The 20,693-nt window shown below is 45.0% G+C and overlaps 1 non-coding gene across 1 annotated transcript; it reads left to right on the top strand.

The window, feature by feature from the left end:
• Positions 1-201: 201 nt before the first annotated feature.
• Positions 202-291, top strand: trnap-agg (transfer RNA proline (anticodon AGG)). Its single transcript is given in 2 exon segments — positions 202-237; positions 256-291. It is a non-coding gene; the product is annotated as a tRNA-Pro (tRNA).
• Positions 292-20,693: the final 20,402 nt, after the last annotated feature.

Genomic DNA, 20,693 nt, shown 5'->3' with positions numbered 1-20,693 from the left:
ATCCATTAGGCCACGCGGCCACTGATGCGTCTGTACCTCTTTGTATGGGGAGAATTGTGAGTAGATTCAATTAAAATGCTCGCCAAAAAGAAGCGGATTGAGGAAAAGATAAACATATTTTAACTGAATGAACAGGACTTCTGCGAGCTGGGTTTGCACCAGCGCAGGGAATCGCAATGCAACTTGAAACATAACATCGGCGGCTCGTTGGTCTAGGGGTATGATTCTCGCTTAGGGAATTTCTGTGGCTTAAAATGCGAGAGGTCCCGGGTTCAAATCCCGGACGAGCCCAGACACATTTAGTTAAACTCAACACCTCAGTCTTGAAAGCTGAAATCGCTCCACGTTAAAAAAAACGGAATGATCCGGGACTGTGAGCTCTGCCATTTTAAACAGACACAGAATGATCCGGGACTGTGAGCACTCCCGGTTTAAACAGACCCAGAGTGATTAACAACTGACCACGACCCATTCCATTAAAGACAGGCCTGATATTCAATGCTTATGAAATCGATGGCAACATAAATCGGACTGTTTCTATAATAGGCGGCCGATTACAATTCCCGCTCTTCTGCTGGACGACAAATTGAAGGTTTACTCCATTATAATTTTTCCATTTATCTCCGTCATTTCTCTCCAGCCAAATGAACTGAGTGTAGGTGTCAGCCGTGGCTCAGCGGCAGCAAAGTCAAGCACCACTCCAGAGACTTGAGCACATAATCCAGGCTGACACTCCAGTGCAGTACTGAGGTAGTGCTGCACTGTTGGTGCCCCCGTCTTGCTGGTAAGACGTTAAACCGGGCCCTCCGATCCCATGAGAGTATGCCGAAAAGAACGAGGATTTCTCGCCCATTATTTAGCTCTCAACCAAAGACACTAAAACAGAAAATCTCTTCATTAAGGTTGATCAATATTTTTGAAATTACATTGCCTCCTAAAGGAGAAATTTATGTTTCTGCTCCCTAAACTTTTGCCTCTGGTCCCGCTACTCTTTCATTCGTTGACAATCTCAGCAGAAGAAAGGAGGAGTTCGACAATCCCCGAATCACGATCACTGCTCCACATTCAGTCAAGGTGTTGAAGAATTGCAGTGGTGTCTTTTAATTTTAACAAGATATGATTAATGCATGGGGCACAGACCAGGAGCACCAGGGCGGTTGTGACGAAATTGCATTTGAAAGTTTATTTTCGGCAAGTTTCAGTTAAAAGCTCGGAAAGGGGACCAGTATCAAACGTAATAACGACGAGGATGGGATCCGCATTCTCGATTAACAGTCCATCGCCTCAACCTCTCGGCCACCTCGTCTCAACCATGCACGGCTCTCAGCCATTCCATTTCCTGGTTTTTGCATCTAAGCAGAAATACCCTGAAAAAAGTCCACTTCACCTCTTATCCTGCCCATGCACACAGATCTACAATGTTGAAAATGTACAATCAGCTTAATGTAAGCAAAAGGCCTTCCGCTGCTTCAGTTGAGGGACTGTCAAAAATGGTCGGTTTGAAGCCAGATTCAGAACAGAAAAAGTGTCGCCGAGTTAATTGAACGACCGCGGCAAGACGCGAACTTGCAATCGTTTGATAACTGAAAAACCTCGCAACCGAAGTCAGACGCCTTATCCATTAGGCCACGCGGCCACTGATGCGCCTGGATCTCTTTTTATGGGGAGAATTGTGAGCAGATTCAATTAAAATGCTCGCCAAAAAGAAGCGGATTGAGGAAAAGATAAACATATTTTAACTGAATGAACAGGACTTCTGCGAGCTGGGTTTGCACCAGCGCAGGGAATCGCAATGCAACTTGAAACATAACATCGGCGGCTCGTTGGTCTAGGGGTATGATTCTCGCTTAGGGAATTTCTGTGGCTTAAAATGCGAGAGGTCCCGGATTCAAATCCCGGACGAGCCCCGACACATTTAGTTAAACTCAACACCTCAGTGATGAAAGCTGAAATCACTCAACGTTAAAAAAAACGGAATGATCCGGGACTGTGAGCTCTGCCATTTTAAACAGACACAGAATGATCCGGGACTGTGAGCACTCCCGGTGTAAACAGACCCAGAGTGATTAACAACTGACCACGACCCATTCCATTAAAGACAGGCCTGATTTTCAATGCTTATGAAATCGATGGCAACATAAATCGGACTGTTTCTATAATAGGCGGCCGATTACAATGCCCGCTCTTCTGCTGGACGACAAATTGAAGGTTTACTCCATTATAATTTTTCCATTTATCTCCGTCATTTCTCTGCAGACAAATGAACTGAGTGCAGGTGTCAGCCGTGGCTCAGCGGCAGCAAAGTCACGCAGCACTCCAGAGACTTGAGCACATAATCCAGGCTGACACTCCAGTGCAGTGCTGAGGTAGTGCTGCACTGTTGGTGCCCCCGTCTTGCTGGTAAGACGTTAAACCGGGCCCTCCGATCCCATGAGAGTATGCCGAAAAGAACGAGGATTTCTCGCCCATTATTTAGCTCTCAACCAAAGACACTAAAACAGAAAATCTCTTCATTAATGTTGATAAATATTTTTGAAATTACATTGCCTCCTAAAGGAGAAATTTATGTTTCTGCTCCCTAAACATTTGCCTCTGGTCCCGCTACTCTTTCATTCGATGACAATCTCAGCAGAAGAAAGGAGGAGTTCGACAATCTCCGAATCACGATCACTGCTCCACATTCAGTCAAGAAGTTGAAGAATTGCAATGGTCTCTTTTAATTTTAACAAGATATGAGTAATGCATGGAGCACAGACCAGGAGCACCAGGGCGATTCTGACGAAATTGCATTTGAAAGTTTATTTTAGGCAAGTTTCAATTAAACGCTCGGAAAGGGGACCAGTATCAAACGTAATAACGACGAGGATGGGATCCGCATTCTCGATTAACAGTCGATCGCCTCAACCTCTCGGCCACCTCGTCTCAACCATGCACTGCTCTCAGCCATTCCATTTCCTGGTTTTTGCATGTAAGCAGAAATACCCTGAAAGAAAGTCCACTTCACCTCTTATCCTGCCCATGCACACAGATCTACAATGTTGAAAATATACTATCAGCTTAATGGAAGCATGAGGCCTTCCGCTGCTTCAGTTGAGGGACTGTCAAAAATGGTCGGTTTGAAGCCAGATTCAGAACAGAAAAAGTGTCGCCGAGTTAATTGAACGACCGCGGCATGGCTCGAACTTGCAATCGTCTGAAAAACCTTGCAACTGAAGTCAGACGCCTTATCCATTAGGCCACGCGGTCACTGATGCGACTATACCTCTTTTATGGGGAGAATTGTGAGCAGATTCAATTAAAATGCTCGCCAAAAAGAAGCGGATTGAGGAAAAGATAAACATATTTTAGCTGAATGGACAGGACTTCTGCGAGCTGGGTTTGCACCAGCGCAGGGAATCGCAATGCAACTTGAAACATAAGATCGGCGGATCGTTGTTCTAGGGGTATGATTCTCGCTTCGGGAATTTCTGTGGCTTAAAATGCGAGAGGTCCCGGGTTCAAATCCCGGACGAGCCCAGACACATTTAGTTAAACTCAACACCTCAGTCTTGAAAGCTGAAATCGCTCCACGTTAAAAAAAACGGAATGATCCGGGACTGTGAGCTCTGCCATTTTAAACAGACACAGAATGATCCGGGACTGTGAGCACTCCCGGTTTAAACAGACCCAGAGTGATTAACAACTGACCACGACCCATTCCATTAAAGACAGGCCTGATATTCAATGCTTATGAAATCGATGGCAACATAAATCGGACTGTTTCTATAATAGGCGGCCGATTACAATTCCCGCTCTTCTGCTGGACGACAAATTGAAGGTTTACTCCATTATAATTTTTCCATTTATCTCCGTCATTTCTCTCCAGCCAAATGAACTGAGTGTAGGTGTCAGCCGTGGCTCAGCGGCAGCAAAGTCAAGCACCACTCCAGAGACTTGAGCACATAATCCAGGCTGACACTCCAGTGCAGTACTGAGGTAGTGCTGCACTGTTGGTGCCCCCGTCTTGCTGGTAAGACGTTAAACCGGGCCCTCCGATCCCATGAGAGTATGCCGAAAAGAACGAGGATTTCTCGCCCATTATTTAGCTCTCAACCAAAGACACTAAAACAGAAAATCTCTTCATTAAGGTTGATAAATATTTTTGAAATTACATTGCCTCCTAAAGGAGAAATTTATGTTTCTGCTCCCTAAACTTTTGCCTCTGGTCCCGCTACTCTTTCATTCGTTGACAATCTCAGCAGAAGAAAGGAGGAGTTCGACAATCCCCGAATCACTATCACTGCTCCACATTCATTCAAGGTGTTGAAGAATTGCAGTGGTCTCTTTTAATATTAACAAGATATGATTAATGCATGGGGCACAGACCAGGAGCACCAGGGCGGTTGTGACGAAATTGCATTTGAAAGTTTATTTTCGGCAAGTTTCAGTTAAAAGCTCGGAAAGGGGACCAGTATCAAACGTAATAACGACGAGGATGGGATCCGCATTCTCGATTAACAGTCCATCGCCTCAACCTCTCGGCCACCTCGTCTCAACCATGCACGGCTCTCAGCCATTCCATTTCCTGGTTTTTGCATCTAAGCAGAAATACCCTGAAAAAAGTCCACTTCACCTCTTATCCTGCCCATGCACACAGATCTACAATGTTGAAAATGTACAATCAGCTTAATGTAAGCAAAAGGCCTTCCGCTGCTTCAGTTGAGGGACTGTCAAAAATGGTCGGTTTGAAGCCAGATTCAGAACAGAAAAAGTGTCGCCGAGTTAATTGAACGACCGCGGCAAGACGCGAACTTGCAATCGTTTGATAACTGAAAAACCTCGCAACCGAAGTCAGACGCCTTATCCATTAGGCCACGCGGCCACTGATGCGCCTGGATCTCTTTTTATGGGGAGAATTGTGAGCAGATTCAATTAAAATGCTCGCCAAAAAGAAGCGGATTGAGGAAAAGATAAACATATTTTAACTGAATGAACAGGACTTCTGCGAGCTGGGTTTGCACCAGCGCAGGGAATCGCAATGCAACTTGAAACATAACATCGGCGGCTCGTTGGTCTAGGGGTATGATTCTCGCTTAGGGAATTTCTGTGGCTTAAAATGCGAGAGGTCCCGGATTCCAATCCCGGACGAGCCCCGACACATTTAGTTAAACTCAACACCTCAGTGATGAAAGCTGAAATCACTCAACGTTAAAAAAAACGGAATGATCCGGGACTGTGAGCTCTGCCATTTTAAACAGACACAGAATGATCCGGGACTGTGAGCACTCCCGGTGTAAACAGACCCAGAGTGATTAACAACTGACCACGACCCATTCCATTAAAGACAGGCCTGATTTTCAATGCTTATGAAATCGATGGCAACATAAATCGGACTGTTTCTATAATAGGCGGCCGATTACAATGCCCGCTCTTCTGCTGGACGACAAATTGAAGGTTTACTCCATTATAATTTTTCCATTTATCTCCGTCATTTCTCTGCAGACAAATGAACTGAGTGCAGGTGTCAGCCGTGGCTCAGCGGCAGCAAAGTCACGCAGCACTCCAGAGACTTGAGCACATAATCCAGGCTGACACTCCAGTGCAGTGCTGAGGTAGTGCTGCACTGTTGGTGCCCCCGTCTTGCTGGTAAGACGTTAAACCGGGCCCTCCGATCCCATGAGAGTATGCCGAAAAGAACGAGGATTTCTCGCCCATTATTTAGCTCTCAACCAAAGACACTAAAACAGAAAATCTCTTCATTAATGTTGATAAATATTTTTGAAATTACATTGCCTCCTAAAGGAGAAATTTATGTTTCTGCTCCCTAAACATTTGCCTCTGGTCCCGCTACTCTTTCATTCGATGACAATCTCAGCAGAAGAAAGGAGGAGTTCGACAATCTCCGAATCACGATCACTGCTCCACATTCAGTCAAGAAGTTGAAGAATTGCAATGGTCTCTTTTAATTTTAACAAGATATGAGTAATGCATGGAGCACAGACCAGGAGCACCAGGGCGATTCTGACGAAATTGCATTTGAAAGTTTATTTTAGGCAAGTTTCAATTAAACGCTCGGAAAGGGGACCAGTATCAAACGTAATAACGACGAGGATGGGATCCGCATTCTCGATTAACAGTCGATCGCCTCAACCTCTCGGCCACCTCGTCTCAACCATGCACTGCTCTCAGCCATTCCATTTCCTGGTTTTTGCATGTAAGCAGAAATACCCTGAAAGAAAGTCCACTTCACCTCTTATCCTGCCCATGCACACAGATCTACAATGTTGAAAATATACTATCAGCTTAATGGAAGCATAAGGCCTTCCGCTGCTTCAGTTGAGGGACTGTCAAAAATGGTCGGTTTGAAGCCAGATTCAGAACAGAAAAAGTGTCGCCGAGTTAATTGAACGACCGCGGCATGGCTCGAACTTGCAATCGTCTGAAAAACCTTGCAACTGAAGTCAGACGCCTTATCCATTAGGCCACGCGGTCACTGATGCGACTATACCTCTTTTATGGGGAGAATTGTGAGCAGATTCAATTAAAATGCTCGCCAAAAAGAAGCGGATTGAGGAAAAGATAAACATATTTTAGCTGAATGGACAGGACTTCTGCGAGCTGGGTTTGCACCAGCGCAGGGATTCGCAATGCAACTTGAAAAATAAGATCGGCGGATCGTTGTTCTAGGGGTATGATTCTCGCTTCGGGAATTTCTGTGGCTTAAACTGCGAGAGATCCCGGGTTCAAATCCCGGACGAGCCCCGACACATTTAGTTAAACTCAACACCTCAGTGATGAAAGCTGAAATCGCTCTACGTTAAAAAAAACGGAATGATCCGGGACTGTGAGCTCTGCCATTTTAAACAGACACAGAATGATCCGGGACTGTGAGCACTCCCGGATTAAACAGACCCAGAGTGATTAACAACTGACCACGACCCATTCCATTAAAGACAGGCCTGATTTTCAATGCTTATGAAAGCGATGGCAACATAAATCGGACTGTTTCTAAAATAGGCGGCCGATTACAATGCCCGCTCTTCTGCTGGACGACAAATTGAAGGTTTACTCCATTATAATTTTTCCATTTATCTCCGTCATTTCTCTCCAGCCAAATGAACTGAGTGTAGGTGTCAGCCGTGGCTCAGCGGCAGCAAAGTCAAGCAGCACTCCAGAGACTTGAGCACACAATCCAGGCTGACACTGCAGTGCAGGACTGAGGTAGTGCTGCACTTTTGGTGCCCCCGTCTTGCTAGTAAGACGTTAAACCGGGCCCTCCGATCCCATGAGAGTATGCCGAAAAGAACGAGGATTTCTCGCCCATTATTTAGCTCTCAACCAAAGACACTAAAACAGAAAATCTCTTCAGTAAGGTTGATAAATATTTTTGAAATTACATTGCCTCCTGAAGGAGAAATTTATGTTTCTGCTCCCTAAACATTTGCCTCTGGTCCCGCTACACTTTCATTCGGTGACAATCTCAGCAGAAGAAAGGAGGAGTTCGACAATCTCCGAATCACGATCACTGCTCCACATTCATTCAAGAATTTGAAGAATTGCAGTGGTCTCTTTTAATTTTAACAAGGTATGAGTAATGCATGGGGCACAGACCAGGAGCACCAGGGCGATTCTGACGAAATTGCATTTGAAAGTTTATTTTAGGCAAGTTTCAGTTAAAAGCTTGGAAAGTGTACCAGTATCAAACGTAATAACGACGAGGATGGGATCCGCATTCTCGGTTAACAGCCCATCGCCTTAACCTCTCGGCCACCTCGTCTCAACCATGCACTGCTCTCAGCCATTCCATTTCCTGGTTTTTGCATCTAAGCAGAAATACCCTGAAAGAAAGTCCACTTATCCTGCCCATGCACACAGATCTACAATGTTGAAAATGTACAATCAGCTTAATGTAAGCAAAAGGCCTTCCGCTTCTTCAGTTGAGTGATTGTCAAAAATGGTCGGTTTGAAACCAGATTCAGAACAAAAAAAGGATCGTTCAGTTACTTGAACGACCGCGGCTGAACTCGATCCTGCAATCGTCAGATAACTGAAAAACCTCGCAACCGAAGTCAGACGCCTATATCCATTAGGCCACGCGGCCACTGATGCTGCTGGGCCTCTTTTTATGGGGAGAATTGTGAGCAGATTCTAGTAAAATGCTCGCAAAAAGAAGCGGATTGAGGAAAAGATAAACATATTTTAACTAAATGAACAGGACTTCTGCGAGCTGGGTTTGCACCAGCGCAGGGAATCGCAATGCAATTTGGAACGTAACACCGGCGGTTCAGTTGGTCTAGTGGTATGATTCTCGCTTAGGAAATTTCTGTGGTTTAAAATGCGAGAAATCCCGGTTTCAAATCCTGGACGAGCCCAGTCTCATTCACTTAAACTCAACACCTCAGTCATGAAGCTGAAATCGCTCTACTTTAAAAAAAAAAAACGGAATGATCCGTGACTGTGAGCTCTGCCATTTTAAACAGACGCAGAATGATCCGGGACTGTGAGCACTCCCGGTTTAAACAGACCCAGAGTGATTAACAACTGACCACGACCCGTTCCATTAAAGACAGGCCTGATTTTCAATGCTTATGAAATCGATGGCAACATAAATCGGACTGTTTCTATAATAGGCGGCCGATTACAATGCCTGCTCTTCTGTTGGACGACAAATTGAAGGTTTACTCCATTATAATTTCCCAGAGTGATGAACAACTGACCACGACCCATTCCATTATAGACAGGCCTGATTTTCAATGCTTATGAAATCGATGGCAATATCAAACGGACTGATTCTATAATAGGCGGCCGATTACGATGCCCGATTTTCTGTTGGGCAACAAATGGAAGGTTTTTCCATTTTAATTTTTCCCTTTATCTCCGTCATTTCTCTCCAGCCAAATGAACTGAGTGTTGGTGTCAGCCGTGGCTCAGCGGCAGCAAAGTCAAGCACTGCTCCAGAGACTTGAGCACATAATCCAGGCTGACACTCCAGTGCTGCACTGTTGGTGCCTCCGTCTTTCTAGTAAGGCGTTAAATCGGGCCCTCCGATTCCATGAGAGTATACCGAAAAGAACGTGGATTTCTCACCCATTATGTCTCTCTCAACCAAAGAGGCTAAAACAGAAAATCTCGTCATTAAGGTTGACAAATATTTTTGAAATTACTTTGCCTCCTAAAGGAGAAATATAATTTCTGCTCCCTAATCATTTGCCTCTGTACCCGCTACTCTTTCATTCGGTGACAATCTCAGCAGAAGAAAGGAGGAGTTCGACAATCTCCGAATCGCTATCTCTGCTCCGCCTTCATTCAAGAAGTTGAAGAATTGCAGTGGTCTCTTTTAATTTTAACAAGATATGAGTAATGCATGGTGCACAGTCCAGGAGCACCAGGGCGGTTCTGACGAAATTGCATTTCAAAGCTTATTTTAGGCAAGATTCAGTTAAATGCTCGGAAAGTGTACCAGCATCAAACGTAAAAACGACGAGGATGGGATCCAAACCCTCGCGTACAGAGCACGATGGATTAACAGTCCATCGCCTTAACCTCTCGGCCACCTCGTCTCAAACATACACTGCTCTCAGCCAATCCATTTCCTGCCTTTTGCATCTTCGCAGAAATACCCTGAAAGAAAGTCCACTTCACCGCTTATCCTGCCCGTGCACACAGATCTACAATGTTGAAAATGAACAATCAGCTTAATGTAAGCAAAAGTCCTTCCGCTGCTTCAGTTGAGGGACTGTCAAAGATGGTCGGTTTGAAGCCAGATTCAGAACAGATAAAGTGTCGCCCACTTAATTAAACGACCGCGGCAAGACTCAAACCTGCAATCTTCTGATAACTGTAAAACTCACAACTGACGGCAGATGCCTTATCCATTAGGCCACGCGGCCGCTGATGACACTGCGCCTCTTTTTAAGGGGAGAATTGTGAGCAGATTCAAGGAAACTGCTCGCAAAATGAAGTCATTAACAACTGACCACTCATAACTCTTGTGCCAAAGCCTATTGCATTTAAAACAGACATTTTTTTTTATTATTCATTGATGGGATGTGGGCGTCGCTAGCTGGTTGGCCTGCATTTAGTGCTTATCCCTAATTGCCCTTGAGAAGATGGTGGTGAGCCGCATTCTTGAACCGGTACAGTCCATATGGTGTAGGTACTCCCACAATGCTGTTCGGAAGGGAGTTCCAGGATTTTGGCCCAGCGGCAGTGAAGGACCGGCGATACAGGTCCAAGTCCGGATGGTGTGTGGCTTGGTGGGGAACTTGTAGGTGGTGACGTTCCGATGCGTCTGCTGCCCTTGTCCTTCTAAGTGGTAGAGGTCGCGGGTTTGGAAGGTGCTGTTGAAGGAGCTTTGGCGAGTTGCTGCAGTGCATCTTGTAGATGGTACACACTGCAGCCACAGTGCGCTGGTGGTGGAGGGAGTGAATGTTGAAGGTGGTGGATGGAGCGCCAATCAAGCGGGCTGCCTTATCTTGAATGGTGTCGAGCTTCTTGAGTGTTGTTGGAGCTGCACTCATCCAGGCAAGTGGAGAGTATTCCATCACACTCCCGACTTGTGCCTTATAGATGGTGGAAAGGCTTTGGGGAGTCAGGAGGTGAGACACTCGCCGCAGAATTCCCAGCCTCTGGCCTGCCCTTGTAGCCACAGTATTTACATGGCTGGTCCAGTTCAGTTTCTGATCAATGGCAACCCCTAGAATGTTGATAGTGGGGATTCAGCGATGGTAATGCCATTGAATGTCAAGGGGAGATGGTTAGAGTCTCGCTTGTTGGAGATGGTCATTGCGTGGTAGTTGTGTGGTGCAAATGTTACTTGCCAGCCCAAGTCTGAATGTTGTCCAGGTCTTGCTGCATATGGACACGGACTGTGTCAGTATCTGACGAGTCTCGAATGGTGCTGAACAGTGTGCAATCATCAGCGAACATCACCACTTCTGACCTTATGATGGAGGGAAGGTCATTGATGAAACAGCTGAAGATGGTTGGGCCTAGGACACTGCCCTGAGGAACTCCTGCAGTGATGTCATGTGATTGAGATGAATGACCTCCAAGAACCACAGCCAACTTACTTTGTGCTAAGTATGATTCTAACCAATGGGGAGTTTTCCCCTTGATTCCCATTGACTTCAGTTTTGCTAGGGCTCCTTGATGCCACACTCGATCAAATGCTGCCTTGATGTCAAGGGCAGTCACTCTCACGTCACCTCTTGAGTTCAGCTCTTTTGTCCATGTTTGGACCAAGGCTGTAATGAGGTCAGGAGCTGAGTGGCCCTGGAGGAACCCAAACTGGGTGTCAGTTAGTAGGTTATTGCTGAGTAAGTGCCGCTTGATGGCACTGTCAAGGACACCTTCCATCACTTTGTTGATGATTGAGAGTAGACTGATGGGACGGTAATTGGCTGGGTCGGATTTGTCCTGCTTTTTGTAGACAGGACATACTTGGGCAATTTTCCACATTGCCGGGTAGATGCCAGTGTTGTAGCTGTACTGGAACAGCTTGGCTCGGGGCGCAGCTTGTTCTGGAGCACAAGTCTTTAGTACTATTGCCGGAATGTTGTCAGGGCCCATAGCCTTTGCAGTATCCAGTGTCTTCAGCCGTTTCTTGACATCACGTGGAGTGATTTGAATGGGCTGAAGACTGGCATCTGTGATGCTGGGGACCTCAGGAGGAGGCCGAGATGAATCATCCACTCGGCACTTCTGGCTGAAGATAGTTGCAAATGCTTCAGCCATGTCTTTTGCACTCACGTGCTGGGCTCCACCATCATTGTGGATGGGGATATGTTTGGAGCCTCCTCCTCCTGTTAACTGTTTAATTGTCCACCACCACTCACGACTGGATGTGGCAGGGCTGCAGAGCTTTGATTTGATCCGATGGTTGTGAGATCGCTTAGCTCTGCCATCTCCTATACTGCAGCTATATGTTCCTCCAAGGCAGCCACTTTAACTTTCTGCTGGTTCTCTACCTCGGTCGCCCATCTGATCAGTTCATCTAATGTCTGCATGGTGACCAATCCAGTTTTCAGTGTGGCCTGATGGGCAACACACAGCCCTTCCTTGTACATTTAACAACATGCCAAATTGTCTTGTTGTGGTGCTATTATACCTGAGTGGGCTACAAAACTAGTCCACTTCCGTTCTCCATAGTCATGGGCGGACTCCCCTTTCCCCTGACTAATTCCCATGACTTGTCCCTACTTTACTTGTACAAATCCTAAAACGTGCGTAACAGCGGTCCTAAATGCTGTATAATCCATATCTCGTTGCTGCTTTGTAGGGGCTACATTTTGATACCATGTTCCGTCCCTATATTGTTGAGTTAATTGACCCCACATACCTTCACTAATTTTTGCCCTCACTACTCCATCAGCATCCCGGTTTTGGAAGTTCTGACCTATTCTCATTTCTCTTAGTTTCTGTCAGAATATGGCATTACTCTTTCGGGGCTTTAGTTCCGGCAGTATTTGAAGCAACTTTAATTTATCTCCTGGGGAGAAAGGTACGTAAGTGTTTTTTATCTGAACTGGTACTGCTGGGATGGATATGGTGCCTGTGGATGCCCCTACCAGTATAGGCATCGCCGGGGTGCCCGGAATAAATTCCACCTTAATAGGTGCCGTTTTTACGTCGTCATATGGGGGCGGGATATCCCCATCATTACAGTCGAGGTCATGTTCAGCCCCTTTTTGGCTTAGCGCATCCCAGTCTATCCTGTCCTTGAATACTCTTTTCACCTCTGATGGCGCTGCAGGATCTGTTGCCATTACTGGTACTTCCGTACAATTTTCGCGCCCGTTTTTGGTCCAAATTCGAGCACGGCTACTCAACTCATAATATGCGTGAGCCACTAAAATGATGGCCTTTTCTTCATTTAATTTTGTTTCTTTAGCTTACCATTCTCTTTGTTTCGCCGGTGGGTCATTCGGTTGCCAATCCTTATTAACAATTTTGTCAATTAATCTTTTATTTTTGTCCGCTAAATAGCGTGTCAGAGACCCCACCGGTCCCCACTCGAGTTTTTCACTTTCCATGGTTAATTGTTGTCAGCAGTACGTCCAGTACTTTACTCTCGCAGAGTGAGACAGTACTTGCAACCACAGTTGTCAGAGATACCATCTTTGCCTTACTCTCGCAGGGTGAGATGTTACTTGCAACCGCAGTTCTCAGAGGTATCTCCCTTATTTACTCTCACAGAGTGAGTCCATCCTGGCAACAATTTTGTTCGGGTAACTTGTTGTCAGATGTATGCTGAGCACTACTTTCAACTGGAGTTGTCAGAGGTATGCTTAAACTTTCTGCATTGCTTGCAACTCGAGTTGTCAGAGTTATGTTTTAGACTTTCTCTCCAAAGTTAACGCACTACTTGCAACACATACCACACCTACACTTCCGCGCATTTCACCTGCACCCCAAGACCGCTTGACTTATCGATTCACATGTTTTAGTTCTTTGATTCAAAAGGGGGCGGTGGACATGAGACGGTGTTACCTTGCCCTAACTGTATGTGGCTTTTTAAAGTACTCACGTTTTTGGCTCAGCTTCACTCGCCCATGCTTCCCGTCAGTGAGGATCCTGTTCGTGATGCCAATTGATGTGGAGCATTTTAAACAAACACTTGACACAAGGTTTTCGGATCGATAATCAAGTCTTCTTTATTACACTGGTGGGGAGACAATCTGCTCTGTCTTAGCCAGACTTCATCAAATTGGTACAGCAAACACTACATTTTTATACATTAAAACACATATGTCCTGCTCGCTCAGAATTCATTCCTGCCACCTGATTGGACCTTGGCCATATGCATCTTCACTGATTGGTTGCATATGCTGCATAACATTAAAGTACCACTTTTATTATCGTAAACCTTTATGTCCGTTATCCCCCACGCTGTTGTTGCACCTATGATCTTTGCTTATGCCAGATAGGGTCTCATCAACATTGTACTTCTGACTCATTGTCCTCCTTTCCTGCCTCTCTAGGCCTCTTTAATTCCAACTCATTGTTTTACTTTCCTGCTAGAACAGAACTTACATCCTCTAGGCCTCTTATGGTTTCCACATCTGACTATTTGCAATTGTCTGTAAGTGACACAGTCTGCAGTTCTAACACTACCGCTTAGGTTATCTCAACTGCCAGTTCAGCAATTTAGAAAAAGCTTACTACTGCAAAGACTTATTAGATTATTTTCTTTATTACACCATTCAGTGAAACTGCCAGCGATGTCACTTTTACTCTTTCCCCACTGCAGATGGAACCATTTATTTAATATCAACATTTATAAACGGGCCATGCTGGGACACCCTGGCAGGATCTGTGGGGAGAGGAAGGCAGAGTTAAGGTTTCAGCTCGATGACCATCTGTTCCTACAAATAAACATCATGCATATGTTAGTAGTTTTTAAACAGTAAACAAGACAACTTGCACTCCTATAGCACCTTTCACGACCGTCGGACGTCCCAGTTGCTCGCCAATGCTCAGTTTGAGTCCCGACAGGACCACTAGGTTCCAGACCACATTACAGCCTTGATTCTAACATGGACAAAGGAGCTGAATTCTAAAGGCGAGGTGAGAGTGATTGCTCTTAGCAGCAAAACAGCATTAGACCAAGTGTTGCACCAATGAGCCCGAGTAAAATTGAAGTCAATGGAACTTGTGGTTGGACACAGGGGAAAGTCGACTTTTGGAGACATACCAAGCATAAAGGAAGATGCTTGTGGATGTTGGAGGCGAATCATGTCAGCACCAGGACATCACTGCAGGAGTTAATATTCACCTGCTTCATCAATGACCTTCCTTCTATCATAAGGTCTGACCTGGGGATGTTCAGCGATGATTGCACAATGTTCAGTTCCATTCTCTTCTCATCAGATAATGAATCAATCCTGGCCTGCATGCAGCAAGACCTGCACAACATTCAGGCTTGGGCTGATATGTGGAAAGTAACAATCGCGCTACACAAGTGCTGAAGCTTCTTCCACAGCACCTCCCAAAACCGCGACCTGTACCTCATAGAAGGACAAGAGCAGTTAGTGCATGGGAACACCACCACCTACAAGTTCCCCTCCAAGGAATGCACCATCCTGACTTGGAAATATATCATCGTTCCTTCATTGTCGCTGGGTCAAAATCCGGGATCTCCATCCCTAAAAGCAACGTGGGTACCTTCACCTCACGGACTGCAGTGTTTCGAAAAGGCGCTCATCACCACCTTTTCAAGGGCAATTAGGGATGTGCAATAAATTCTGATATTGCCAGCGACACCCACATCCCATCAATGGTGATTTTTAAAAAATTGCTTTACAGAAAATGAAGTACTTTTTGAAGCATAGTCACTGCTTATAATATAGGAAAACACGGCAGCCGATTTCTGCACAGCAAGATCCCACTGTGATGTTGGCTGTCGGACACAGCTATGCCCAGGACACCTAGGAGAACTCAGTACCTCTTAGACTCAAAGAACCTTAGAAATTTACAGCACAGAAGGAGGGTGATAGGCTCTGGCTGAAAGACCGACCCAGCCTAATCCCACTTTCCAGCTATTGGTCCGTAGCCTTGCAGTTTACGGCACATCAAGTGAATATCCAAGTACTTTTCAAATATGACGTGGGTTCCTGCTCTACCACCATTTCAGGTCGAGAGTTACAGACCCCCACCACCCTTTGGGTGAAAAAAGTTCTCCCCAACTTCCCTCTAATTCTTCTACCAATTACTTTAAATCTATTCCTCCTTGTTATTAACCTCTCTGCTAACTGAAATGGATGCTTCCTATCCACTCTAGCTCGGCCCCACAATATTTCATACACCTCAATTAAGTCTCACCTCCGCCTCCTCTGTTCCAAAGAAAACAACTCCAGCCTATCCAATCTTTCCTCAGAGCCAAAATTCTCCAGTCCTGGCATCACCCAGAGGACAACAGTCGAAATGTAATTGGCAAAAGAACCAGAGGGAGATGAGGAGTTTTTCTTTTTTACATTACGAGTTATTATAATCTGTAATGCTCTGCCTGAAATGGTGGTGGCTGCAGCTTCAATAGTAAGTTTCAAAAGGGAATTGGATAAATACTTGAATTGGAAAATTGTGCAGGGGTATGGCGAAAGAGCTGGGAATAATTGGATTGCTCTTTCAAGAGCACGACGGGGCAAATGGTCTCATTCTGTGATGTATGATTCTGTGATTCTCTGAAAGGTTTTATTAAAGGATTCATCTAAATGAGGCGGTTATTTGCCGGCTCCACTATCTCATTTTATTGCTGTATACAAGTGTCTGTTCTGTTTTCCCTCAACCTCAACTCAAGCTCTGAGTACTGCGCGGTGGTCAAGTGGTAAGGCGTCCGTCTCATAAACCAAATATCACCCCCAACTGTGCCTGGGAGGGTTTTATCATATTTAATTTGACATTTTTAAGGTTTCTCCTTTTTTATCTCTATCAAAACCATTCTTAATTTTGAACATATCTATCAACAATCTTCTTGACATTCACTGCTCTAAGGAGAAAAATCCCAGCTGCTCCAGTCTCTTCGCATAAATGAGGTCCCCCATCCCTGGTACCATTCCAGTAACTCTATTCTGGACTCTCTACAAGGCCTTGAGTTGTTTCCTAAAGTGTGCTGCCCAGAATTGAACGCAATACTCCAGCTGAGGCTTCACCAGTGCTTTATACATGTTTAGCATAATTTCCTTGCTTTTATGCTCTATTCATCTATTAATAAAAGAAAGGAACCCTAATCATTTCTAACATCCTTCTCACCTTGTCCTGCCACCTTCAAACGTTTGTGTGCACACACCCAATGTCTCCCTGTTCCTGCACCTTCTTTATAATTGTACCATTTAGAGCTGGTTAATAAATTGCAGGGGAGAGCATTCTGAGCAATTTAGGGGCCAGTGATCTCCAGAGGGAGCCGATAAAAGGAAATAATCGGCCCCATTAAATTAGTACCATTTAATTTATATTGCCTCTCCTCATTCTTCCGACCAAAATACATCCATTTGCACTTACCTACGTTAACTTTCATCTGCCATGTGTCTGCCCATTTCACCAGTCTCTTTCTGTTCATACTCCCTCTTTGTAGCTCTTATTAGCTGCTCTTACTATCTGTTCTTTGTATCTTTCCCATTCGTCAGGATCTGTGCTATGTTTAGCATTTTTGTATGCTTTTTATTTTATTTTAACGCTGTCTGTCTCTTACCTCTTTAGTCGTCCATGCCTGTTTTTTTGTCCAGTAGAGTTCTTGCCCCTCAGCGGTATAAACTGATTCTGTACCATGTTAAATTTATTTTGAACACCCCCCACTGATCTTCTGCCATTTTACCTATTAACAGATTTGCCCAGTTTAATGTGGACAGTCTCTCCCTCATCCCGTTGAAGTCGGCCCCACCCTAATCTAGAATCTTAGTAGTTGTTTCGCGTTTCTTCCTTTCAAACACTATGTTGAACTCGATCATGTTATGATCACTATTAAATAAATGTTGATGCACCTTTAGTCTGTTGAATAAATCTGACTCATTACTCATTACTAAATCAAATATGGCCTGCCCGCGTGTTTTTTCTAAGGCATATTGTTGTAGAAAACTATTCCAGACGCACTCAATAAATTAATTAACTTTCTGATAGGTGCTAGTCTGCTTATCGCTATCTATAGGAAAATTTAAATCCTCCATTAAAACCACTCTGCTTTTCCTACACGCTTGTCTAATTTCTGCATTTATAAAATCTAACATTTCACAGCTGCGACCAGGTGGCCTCTACCCAACTTCCACGACAGTCTTAAATCTTTTCCTAGCTCTTAATTCTACCCATAAAGTCTCCGTTGCCTGCTTATCTCTCATTGTAGTCTCTCTTAGCATTGAAGTGATTTCATGCTTAATCACTAAGACTACTACTCCCCCTGTACCATTTCCCTATCTTTCCTGTAGACGTCCAGCAGAACTTCCATCACTCTGTATTACCGCCAAATTGAGATGAAGGCTACAATTCCACGAACCTTTCATTTTATGTTTTACCTGTCCAGTAGTTGGAAGTAATTACTCTACGTGGAGTTTTCATACTTTCTGCTCCTCCAGAGTTCCTAACGCCTCACCTTTTTGAATATACTCTGATTTGTATTACTCAGGTCTAAAGTGGATGACCTCACAGTTCTCCACGTTGAACTCCATCGGCCACAGTTGTGCCCACTCACTTAATCTATCAATGTTCCTTTGGAACTTTCTGCTCCCACCTGCACTACTTAATTTGCCGCCTAACTTAATGCCATCAGCAAACTTGGTTATAGGATGGGCGTCATCGAAATGTGAAAGAGATCTGGGACCGGGAATAGAGCTGCGGGATGAGCTGAGAGGATATTGGAATTCAGAATGTATAAAGTGCAGTCTCCAATGCTCCACTTATCTAAATCAGACTGAAGGTAATTTGTAATACATCATCGATCCATATTGGTCGCTGTAACCTGAGGTTGTAGCTCGGTGTTTCAGTTTGGAAAGGGTTGGGTCTCTGTGGCACAATCGGTTGACAAGATCAGCTGCCAGCTCAAATAATTGATGGTTCCAATAACGATCGAGTAATCTTTACCTTATTGTCTCACAGTTTCAGTTGTCAACGAATGAACACAAATGTGCTGCAAACATTGCCAGCTGGGCCCGGCTGATATTCCCAACATTTACCCTGCGGTCGGATAGCAAGCACATCAAAAATATATAAAAGCCTGAGACTGGCTTCACGGAAATCAGAATTCATTTTAGCAGACTAGGCCCCGAAATGCCGGATGGGAGGCCGCACTGGTTGCAGGAGAGCTGGTTCGCTGTGACATGGATGTTTCCGCAGTGAGCCAGACCAGACTCTCTCCATGTTTCCACAATGAAACTCACATCTTTTATTTTGGAAAAGCAAAATGATATTCACATTCTGACTGGTTTCAGTTGATTTGTGAGAGATCATTATAAGATCCTGCAGGGCTGCCTCGGTTAATAACAACTGTTTTAAGCTGAATTTGAGACACGGCAGCAAATCTATCATTTTGTTGCTGTTTTCCAGAGCCCAGAATGAGTGAGGCCGCGAAAAGCAGCTCTCTTCAATAACCCGCTGATGGAAATAGCAGCAAATGTGGCCTCAGACAGCGCATTACAGCCCACCTCTGGGGAACAAGGTCCCACTGAAGCAGAGTTGTGCAGAGCTTTGCATCTCTCGCCTATAGGTGACGGCATTGAGATCGATATCATGGAATCATAGAATGAAAGAATATTACAGCACAGTAGAGGGCATTCGGCCCATCCAGCCTTTGAAAGAGTGTACCAATTAATCCCACTCCCCTGCGGGTTCCCCATATTCCAGCATATTTTTTTATTCCCAAGAGTTTAGCAATTACCTTTTAAATGTTAGTATTGAATCTGCTTCCACTACCCCTTCAGGCAGTGCATTACAGATCATAAAAATTCACTGTATTAATGTTTCCTCCTGTCACTTCTGTTTCAGTTCCAAATACCGTAAATCTGTGAATTCAGGTAACCCACCCTCTGGTCACTGGAAACAGATTGTTCTTCTTAACTCTCCCCAAATCCTTCAAGTTTTTAATGACTTCCCTCAAATCTCCCCTTAAGCTTCTCTGCTCTAACGAGAACAACCCAGCTTCTCCAGTCTCTGCACATAACTGAAGTCTTTGATCACTGGTACAATTCTAGTAAATCTCCACTGCACACTCTCTGAGGGCTTGACATCATTCCTCACTGTGGAGCCCAGAATTGGCCACAATACTCCAGCTTGGGCCTAATTAGTGTTTTATGAAGTTTGAACATAAATTCTTTGCTTTTTTGCTCTATTCCCCGATTTATAAAGTCAAGGACCGCGATGCCCTCCTTACAGTCTTCTCAACTTGTTCTACCACCCCTAATTACTTGTGACCGTAGACCCCCAGGTCGCTCTGTTCCTGCACCCACTTTAAATGTAGCACGTGGTTTATTTTCACTCTCCTGATACTTCCTACCAAAATTCATTCGTCAAATTTCATCTGCCATGAACATTTCGCCGGTCTGTCTATGTCCTCCTGAAATCTGCCAATAACATTCTTGTGGCGGTTCCACCGGGTGTCCCTTACATATATTATACATAATTCGCTTTAACATACTTATGTATGTATATAACTTACCTCTTTGGGCCGTTACCCCTTTAACTTACCTGTTTGGGCCGTTGCCACTTTAAGGATGCGACATAATGCACTGACGTTACATCACGCATCACGTGACACACCTAAACCCGTCGACCGCTGGCCTACTTCGGCCGTCCGCTCCCCCGACGGTCACAACAGCCGGCAACAGTGCCGGGTGCCTCTCGCGCTCGGACTTCAGCCACAGCGGCCAGCCTCAGTGCAGGATAAATGCGCCGACATATCGGCACGGATCATGTGACCGCCGCAAGCGCGGGCGAAAGCGCTGACGTCACGATGTGGTCACATGACGCACGAAGCGTGGGAAAACACAATCCACAGGACTGCGGACTTAGTCCTTGTGGTGTCCCCGCTGGGTTAAGACGTACCTACCGACTCTCCTGCATCCAACTCCATTGTTTGCTGTATAACATCTGTTTCCTGCATTAAATAACTTATTGATTGTTCTCCTGAAGTCCAACTCGATTATTTAGGAGTCATTCATTCAATACCTACCTAGGTGAACACGAACTGCTACATTGGTGACCCCAACCACGAAGACTCGTTCCGGCCGACGATA

Source organism: Somniosus microcephalus, unplaced genomic scaffold (assembly GCF_052327205.1).
Source record: "Somniosus microcephalus isolate GS21.2 unplaced genomic scaffold, FLI_Smic_1.0 unresolved_chr1, whole genome shotgun sequence".
NCBI lineage: Eukaryota > Metazoa > Chordata > Chondrichthyes > Squaliformes > Somniosidae > Somniosus > Somniosus microcephalus.
This window is presented reverse-complemented; position numbering and strand designations above follow the sequence as displayed.